The sequence below is a fragment of the Schistocerca serialis genome, chromosome 8, assembly GCF_023864345.2.
Source record: "Schistocerca serialis cubense isolate TAMUIC-IGC-003099 chromosome 8, iqSchSeri2.2, whole genome shotgun sequence".
Lineage (NCBI taxonomy): Eukaryota > Metazoa > Arthropoda > Insecta > Orthoptera > Acrididae > Schistocerca > Schistocerca serialis.
The window spans coordinates 348,667,732-348,677,731 of record NC_064645.1 but is presented as its reverse complement, the minus strand read 5'-3'; positions in this window follow the sequence as shown (position 1 = coordinate 348,677,731).

Here is a 10,000-nt window from a genome sequence, read left to right as displayed (position 1 = left end):
ACCTTAACCTAACCTACGTTGTACCTTAACCTAACCTACGTTGTGCCTTAACCTAACCCATGTTGTGCCTTAACCTAACCCATGTTGTGCCTTAACCTAACCCATGTTGTGCCTTAACCTAACCCATGTTGTGCCTTAACCTAACCCATGTTGTGCCTTAACCTAACCCATGTTGTGCCTTAACCTAACCCATGTTGTGCCTTAACCTAACCCATGTTGTGCCTTAACCTAACCCATGTTGTGCCTTAACCTAACCCATGTTGTGCCTTAACCTAACCCATGTTGTGCCTTAACCTAACCCATGTTGTGCCTTAACCTAACCCATGTTGTGCCTTAACCTAACCCATGTTGTGCCTTAACCTAACCCATATTGTGCCTTAACGTAACCCATATTGTGCCTTAACCTAACCCATATTGTACCTTAACCTAACCCATATTGTACCTTAACCTAACCCATATTGTACCTTAACCTAACCCATGTTGTACCTTAACGTAACCCATGTTATGCCTTAACGTAACCCAATTTGTGCCTTAACGTAACCCAATTTGTGCCTTAACGTAACCCATGTTGTGCCTTAACGTAACCCAATTTGTGCCTTAACGTAACCCAATTTGTGCCTTAACGTAACCCAATTTGTGCCTTAACGTAACCCAATTTGTGCCTTAACGTAACCCAATTTGTGCCTTAACGTAACCCAATTTGTGCCTTAACGTAACCCATGTTGTGCCTTAACGTAACCCATGTTGTGCCTTAACGTAACCCATGTTGTGCCTTAACGTAACCCATGTTGTGCCTTAACGTAACCCATGTTGTGCCTTAACGTAACCTAATTTGTGCCTTAACGTAACCTAATTTGTGCCTTAACGTAACCTAATTTGTGCCTTAACATAACCTAATTTGTGCCTTAACGTAACCTAATTTGTGCCTTAACGTAACCCATGTTGTGCCTTAACGTAACCCATGTTGTGCCTTAACGTAACCCATGTTGTGCCTTAACGTAACCCATGTTGTGCCTTAACATAACCTAATTTGCGCTTTAACGTAACCCATGTTGTGCCTTAACCTAACCTATATTGCGCCTCAACCTAACCTATATTGCGCCTCAACATAACCTATATTGCGCCTTAACCTGACGCACGTTGTCGCTGAACCTGCTCTGTAATTGTTATGCAACTCGTTAAATTAGTGTAGTGTTGCCTAACCGCAACCCTCGCAATATAGTTCGCTATTCGCACTGCCCGGTCCCCTGTGTATCGCGTCATGTTAAACACCTTGCAGGTGTTGCTGACTTTCCACATGCTCCTGCTATACACTCTAATGTGGATAGCAGCAGGACGTACATGCCCCCCCCCTTCCCCCCTGCCTTCGCAAGCTGGTCGTTGAGAAGTTTGCATGTTCAATGCCCTTCGCATGCCGACGTACTCAGCCTACGTTGTGGTACGGCCTGTCACCTGTCCGCCGATGTACGCAAAACCCACAAACTGTACTGCACATTGGTCCGTATGTACTGAATGATACATCGTGGCACATGTGTGACCGTACGACGACTGCGCCTAGCAACGGCAGACCATACAGTCCAAATATTGTGCACGCAGCTACGTGTCGTCTCCCTATAAGAGCTGGATTGCAGTGTGGTACGCCATTCAGACGTGTGGGAGGAACGGACGCCCTGGATGGCGATCAGCATGAGCAGTCTGTTGATGTGGTGGAGCGTGTATTCGGACGTAGTCGTCTCTTCTCACACACCGTGATAGCATGTTGCACCGCGTTCCACATCTGCGACATCCTGCAGAGGCCGGCTGACAGTCGTTCGCGCAATGGACACCGCATACGTACGGGGGCTACCTTCCACGTGTTCTCGAGGCGTGCACATGTTGTTGCGTCTATGTGGGCAGACGTAGTGTGTTGTGACACCTGACACAGGCATGCAATACTCGTTGCAAATGGCGATGGACGTCTACGTTTGCTGGTGACGTTACGCAAATGAACAACAGGTAACCCGTTGTGGTGCGGTTGTTCTCGCTAGAGGTGAATCAGTGTTGGCGACGATCGGTCGAGCTATTAACCGGTTGTTTCAGGGATACCCACCATGCCCACGAACGTGAAAGGGGACCCACCATGCCCACGAACGTGAAAGGGGATCTGGGTGTGAGGCTGGGTGGGACCGTCCCCGGCCGGTGAGGGGGGGCCGCCCGGCGTGCTGGCAGCGCGGTGCGTGGGCGCACGCGCTACAGCCGGCTGGTGGGGGCGGCCAGTGGCAGGCGCGCCGGCCGACGGACGCGGCAGGCGGCGCAGCTGCGCGCCGGCGCCCCCTGCTCGCGGCGCCTTGCGGCCAAAGTAGGTCCTCGCGGGCCCGGTGCGAAGCGCGGTGGCCATCTGCAGTGTGCTGGTCCGATTGAGGACTGTGTGCGCTGAGGATGCGCCGCCGCTCGGCGCTCGGCGCCGCGACGCCGTCTGCTGCTCGGTCGCCCCAGCGGTTCTCGCAGGTGGTTTGTATCGCAGCTGTGCGGACGTGTTGGCGCGTGCGCTGTGCTGGGAGAGTTCGCTTCGGCACCCAAGTGGGGCTTTTGTCCTTCTGTGGCGCTGGCGTTGGAGCTGCCGGTCACCGTAGGTGGCGCGTGTTGTCTCCCGCCGGCAATGCCACGACAGCACGCTCCCGGGCCTCTGTCGGCAGCGGCAAGCTCAGTTGGGAGCACGGGTGGTCGCACCTAAAGCGTCTACTCGCCTAACTCCGGGCGATTGCGCCTCTCTCGAACCCGACCAAGTACTTAGGACGGCGCTGCGCGCCGCCGGGACCTGAGAGGGTTTCGAGGTGTGTTGTGCAGGGGAGCTCAGCCTCCTCCTGTTTGCAGAATAATTGAGCGGACGCTTGCGTGTTCGCGCGGGCCCCCGGGACACACTCCCGGGCGGCCGGCTGCTCAGCTCTAGTTGACGCAGCTCCCTGGTTGATCCTGCCAGTAGTCATATGCTTGTCTCAAAGATTAAGCCATGCATGTCTCAGTACAAGCCGCATTAAGGTGAAACCGCGAATGGCTCATTAAATCAGTTATGGTTCCTTAGATCGTACCCACGTTACTTGGATAACTGTGGTAATTCTAGAGCTAATACATGCAAACAGAGTCCCGAGTCTGGCGTGAGGTCAGTCGCTTGACGGCGCGTTTCGGCGCGGGCCCGCCCGTTGCCGGCGCGCCGTAAGGCACGGAGGCTCGCACTGGGGCGTATCGCTTTCCAGTCGGGCGTGCCGCGGCAGTCCTCACTCGGGGAAGTGAAGCGTCTCTTACAGCCTCTCCTTCCCAAGTAGCTCTTTCCGCCTTCCCGTGGTGCCAGACGTCAAGCTCGGCATTCTGCCTTGCGTCAAAAGGGAGAGCTGCGACCCAACCCTATGCGAAAGCGAAGGGTGCGTGGCACAGGGGGAGCTGTGTCGAGGGACCGAACACCAGTCCCTTTCTGTTCGCAGGGCACAGACCAGCAGGTGCTCTGCATGCCGGCGACCTCGTTCATCGGCGCGGGATCGCGGCGCGAGTCGGCAAGGGTGCTTCGCCGCGCCCCTGGGTAACCGGGGCGTGTTCTGCCAAACCCAGGAGGTGGTGACATCGCCTGGGCTAGGTTAGATGGGCCCAGACCGCCGAACGACTGGGGGACCGACCCACCACCTGAGTAGGAGTGGGTCCTCGGCCTTCAGGTGGAAACTCGGGCTAGTAGGTGGCGAAGGGCGAGGGGTGCATCCGCCTCTCCGGAGTGCGGGGTGCACTTGCCGAGGAGCGTCGAGTGAAATCGTCGACGACGAGGCCTTCGACGGGGACCAGTGCGCTGGCAACGGCGCGCTGAACCCTGCAGCTCAGGAGTGCCCTTGACCTAGGGGCGAGGTCGGTGGGCGAGCTGCAACAGTCCCCCCCCATGCCAGAGGAGCCGGTCCGGGGCAAGAGACGGGCTCCCAACTTTTTTCACTCGTCAATAAATCATGGCTGACCAAGAGACGAGTGAGTCGAGTGTTATTTCGAGGTGTTCGACACTTACTGTTCCCACCCCTGAAGAGGGCCTGGGGCAGAACGCAGAGAACGTGACAGAATGGCATACTAAGATAAATCAATTGTTGGACACTAGTATCAAAAACGGTAAAATTAGTAACACAGCAGTACTCTCAATTAAGAAGGAGCTCGCCGCCTGGGCTATCGCTAGCGCGAAGCTCGAGGGACGACTCGAGGAATTGGAAAAGGAAAATGAACGACTACGGAAACAGCCCACCAAAACGTGGGCAGGAGTGGTCGCACAAGCGGCCACCAAAGCACAATCCACAAAAGAGACAATTGAAAAGGTATCCAAAAAGCCTGACACGGCTGTCTTCTTAAGACCCCTGCCAGGCCAGGATATCAAAAAAGTACAGGAATTATTTACAACTACCATAAATCCTGCAGCAGACAAAATAAAAATAAACAAGGTAAAGGCAACAAAAAACGTTGTTATAGTAGATGTTGCGACTGAAGAGGACAGGGACAAAATATTAAAACATGAAAAACTCAAAAAGGTTGTCAAGTGTGAACCGCCCAAAAAGCGGAATCCCTTAGTAATCCTATACGACGTACCCACTGCAATAAACGAAAACGACATCTATGAGACAATAAATCAACAAAATTTTGAGAACATGAGTCTGGACGATTTCAAAAAAGAGTTCAAATTACGATTCAGAACTGGACCCAGAGAGCGCGATGTTGTACACCATGTAGCTGAAGTTTCGGGGAATATGTGGCGTAAGCTCACTACTATGGGCAGAATCTACATGGGGTTCCACTCCATAAACGTTAGGGACTACCTTGTAGTTCCCCGGTGTCATAATTGTGGAGACCTCGATCATGTTCATAAACACTGTGAGCGAAAGCCGGCTTGCTCCAGGTGTGGTGCAGAAGATCACACCAGGAAAACGTGTGGCAAAACAGGGATATGTATCCCTTGTACAAGACGAGGAAAAAAGAACTGTAATGCCACGGGAAGAAATTGCCCCACATATAGGTTACTAGAACAGAGACTTATCTCGAGAACTGATTATGGCTGAGTCCATATCAGGCGGCAGGAAGCCTAAGAGAAAGTCTCCGAGTAAAAGGGCGAGGGATGCACTAAGGGCCAGCAGATTTAGGGAGTTCTTACAAGGAGTTACCAATATCCGAATCATGAAAGTAGACACGAAAGATGCTGGTGTACAAACGGACCCCTGTGGTTACATTGGTGCTTCCTCTCCCTCAAGACGGGGACTAGGGTCGCTTAAAGAGCTAGAACGACCAAAAGGGCATCCTGTGGCAAAACCACAGACGAACGTACCAGAGAAACAAGACATACAAGTCAATGTAATAGACAGTACATTTTCCTCTACCAACTCTGGTATACAAAAAGGTTTGGGCGTAGATCCCAAAAGGGTATACCCCAACCTAGAACACGCACTACAATTAGCACGCCTGGAGGAGCCGGCGGTCCTCACCACAGCCCTGAGGCATGTGGTACGTGTCGGTCATGAATACGGCAGAGACGTCACCTTCTCGGTGATGGAGGCTGTCGACAGAATACAGCTGAAGACAATGAATCTCCCCACCGACTTTGGAGCCCTGCGTGACCTGATCAAAAAAGTATTTGACAGACGAAATGAGAAATTTGATCTAGATGAACTCTACAGTCAATCTGTCATAACAAATGGAAGAATAGCCCACGACTGGAATAAGAACTGGCCCGAATCACATATAAGAACATATTATGCACGAGACCCATTTAAACGTAGGACAGATTAACTCACATAACAGCAAATTAGTCATGCAGGAACTCCGCAGAGTCGTGGAGGAGAGGAGTCTGGATGTGCTCTGTTTGCAGGAACCATACTCCCTGGCTGGGCGAATCCCATTTGCGGCAGCAAGTTGGCAGGTCATTCACAGTGGAGCAGAACCCAGAGCAGCTATAATGATCATCAACAAAGCGCTAAGAGCCACAGTTCTCTCCCAGTTTTCCGACGATCACTGCAACGTCGTGGAACTACAAACACCAGCTGGAGTACTATACATCATAAACATGTACTTCCAGTACGGCCGGACAATAGATGAATTCCTTGACAAGCTTACACAAGTAACCACGGCGTTGCGGGGACGTCGATGTGTCATTACAGCAGACATAAATGCCAAGTCCCCCCTGTGGTTCAGCGGCACACGAGATGACCGAGGAGAAAAGGCTGAAGAGACCATCATGGCGCTACAGCTAATGGTCGCCAATAAGCAAGGAAACCCGCCCACCTACGCAGGAGGTGGGGGCGAGGGCACCAACATTGATGTTACATTGGTCACGCCCAATCTCGCCACCAAAGTAACAAACTGGATGGTCTGGGACCAGGTAACAACCAGTGACCACAATCTTATCACATTCTCATTGGGAGACGAAGAATGCCGCTGGGACATGGGGTGGGAGACACAGCTAAACTACAACAGAGCTGACTGGGATCGCCTGGCAAGGGAGTGTGAAATACCGACATTGCCCGACGGTGACGAAAATGTCGAGGGATACGCAGAGGAGCTGGTGAAAGCAGTCGTAAGGGCGGTAAAGGCCGCTGTACCAACCAGGAGGAGAGCCGTAGCGGCCTCTCCGTCACCATGGTCAACCGAGCTGGGACAGATGCGCCAGTCTGTCAGGAGGGCCAGGAGGTACTACCAGCGAAGTGTCGTCTGGGAAGAAAAGCAACGTTGGCTGCTGAGATATAGAGAGGCCAAGGAGCACTTCCAGCAAGAGCTCAAAGCCGTGAGGCTACAGAGCTGGGAAAAGTATGTACAAACGCAACTAGCTACAGACCCATGGGGTGTACCATATAAGTTGGTGCGGGAAAAGATCAGGTCACCCATGGTGTTGTCCACCGTCAGGGATCATGGCAGGATGACGGAAACCTGGCAGGAGACTGCTGAGGTCCTCCTCCGTGTCCTGCTGCCTGACGATGGCGAAAATGAGGACTCTGAGGCACAACAGCAGATTCGGAGACAAGATCTAGAGGAATACCGAAACAACAATATGGTATATCCCTTCTCCGAGGAAGAAGTAGCTACACAAATAAAAGCCCTTAAAAGAGGCAAGGCTCCAGGCCCAGACGGCATCACCGCAGAGGTGGTGCAATTCCTGGCTCCCCAATTGGTGGCACCTCTCACAAAGTTGTACAACGAGTGTCTGCGGCTCGGGAAATTCCCCCAAATATGGAAAAGGGCTACAGTTGTAATAATCAAGAAAAGTCGAGACAAAGATCCACGAGAACCCAAATCCTACAGGCCCATATGTCTATTAGACACACTGGGGAAACTTTTTGAGAGGTTGCTGGCAGACAGACTGGCAGCACATCGAGTGTTGTGCGGGATGAGTAACAGACAATTCGGTTTCAGGACAGGGAGATCGGCGTCTGACGCCATCGCCCTGGCTGCTGAGGTCTGCGCCTCTACCCCGCACAAATACGTGGTCGGCATCATGGTGGATATCAGTGGCGCCTTTGACAGCCTGTGGTGGCCCTCGCTCTTCTCTCGATTGCGAGAGAAGGAGTGCCCAGCGTCGCTATATGGCTGTCTCAGGAGCTATTGTGAGAATAGGGAGGTCTGGCTATCGTCCCCTAGCGGAAGAGTAAGCAAAAAGATCACCAAGGGGTGTCCACAGGGGTCAGTCCTGGGGCCACTCTTTTGGGATGTTAATATGGAACCTCTTTTGGACAACCTTCAGAACAGCGACGATGTGCTAGAGGGCATAGCCTACGCGGACGACCTCCTCCTGCTGGTTGGTGGCCGTAGCCGCGAAGACTTAGAGCCGAAAATTGAAAGGGCCATAACAATCCTAAGTACATGGTGCCACCTGTCCAAAATGAAGATTTCTCCAACAAAATCTACATATCTACTCTTAAAAGGACAACTAGTTAGAAATCCAACTGTGAGGATAGACGGCTCACCAGTTCTTCGACGCCATGAAGCGCGATACCTGGGCGTAGTCGTCGATGAGAGGTGGACATATACATCACACATAGATACGGTTACACAAAAATCCTTGGAAACATTAAATCATCTCATTGCAATTGGACACAAGCGATTTCACCTACCACCAGAACTAATCAAATTATATCATAATAGCATATTGACTTCAATTGTAGGATATGGATCAGGAATCTGGGCCCACAGACTCACGAGGGTTATGCCTGCCATGGCTGTGAGAAGAGTGCAGCGGAGCATGTTACTAAGATCAGTGGGAGCATACAGAACTACACCTGGAGGAGCCCTAACAGTACTGATGGGGCTCTGCCCGCTCGACATTAAAATCCGGGAGCAGGCAGCATGGTACTGGATAAAAAAGGGAAACAGGGACAAAGTAGTTGAATTGATGGGGATATACGTGGGGAACAAAATTGAAATCAAACGAAGGGGGGAAGAACTTTGGCAAGAACAATGGGATAAAGAGGAAACCGGTCGGCGAACACATGAACTGCTGCCCAATATTAGGGAAAGGTTACAACTAAAGCACTTCACACCATCACGAGGACTGCTGCACTTCCTCACAGGTCATGGACCCTACCCGGCATATCTATGCCGGTTTGGGAAACAGGCGACACCAGCGTGTGACTGTGGGGCCACACCAGGCACCCCGGAACACGTGGTGTATGAGTGCCACCTCTTCGACGATGTAGCCGCGCAACTTCGTCAGCAATTACCAAATCACGACACGTATCACCTGCTCAGGCATGAGGACCACTTTACAATCCTGAATAAATTATCTAACGAAATATCACTCAAAGTGATAAGGGACTATTTAAGGAACAACAATTAAGACCTAACTATTCCCAAATTAGACTCTGCGCATTCTAACCTGTTCCGCCGAGGCGAGGACTTGGCCAGCCGCTTTACGGCTGGAATCCGCCATGCCTGGGATTAGGAGGTAGGGTGCGCCCAACTACCGATTGAGACACTCACCAACTTCGACACTAGGTTAAGATAGAGTAGACGTAGGATAAGCTAGGATAGAAACCATTAGTATAGTACTGCAGCGTATTGAAACTCCGGCCAGCCTGGTGCCAGGGGCACGTTCACCGGGATTAGCTCGGTGAACAAGGCCAACAATGTAGGTTTATACTATTCTGGCACAAATGTAAACGCTGCAGGTAGAAGTAGCTTAGCATAAGTAGAATATAACAATGTAGGAAAATAGACAGAAGTGCCCATAGTGTGAGCAACAGAAAAGTAACAAATTGTGTTAGCTGTAGTACTAATATAAAATTCAAATGTATCAAATAGGACCCACTAATTGTATAAGGTGGTGGGTTGTTTGTATGATATAAGAATATTGAGAATAAAGAATTTTTTTTTTTTAAAAAAAAAAAAAAAAAAAAAACAGAGTCCCGACCAGAGATGGAAGGGACGCTTTTATTAGATCAAAACCAATCGGTCGGCTCGTCCGGTCCGTTTGCCTTGGTGACTCTGAATAACTTTGGGCTGATCGCACGGTCCTCGTACCGGCGACGCATCTTTCAAATGTCTGCCTTATCAACTGTCGATGGTAGGTTCTGCGCCTACCATGGTTGTAACGGGTAACGGGGAATCAGGGTTCGATTCCGGAGAGGGAGCCTGAGAAACGGCTACCACATCCAAGGAAGGCAGCAGGCGCGCAAATTACCCACTCCCGGCACGGGGAGGTAGTGACGAAAAATAACGATACGGGACTCATCCGAGGCCCCGTAATCGGAATGAGTACACTTTAAATCCTTTAACGAGTATCTATTGGAGGGCAAGTCTGGTGCCAGCAGCCGCGGTAATTCCAGCTCCAATAGCGTATATTAAAGTTGTTGCGGTTAAAAAGCTCGTAGTTGGATTTGTGTCCCACGCTGTTGGTTCACCGCCCGTCGGTGTTTAACTGGCATGTATCGTGGGACGTCCTGCCGGTGGGGCGAGCCGAAGGCGTGCGACCGCCTCGTGCGTGCTCGTGCGTCCCGAGGCGGACCCCGTTGAAATCCTACCAGGG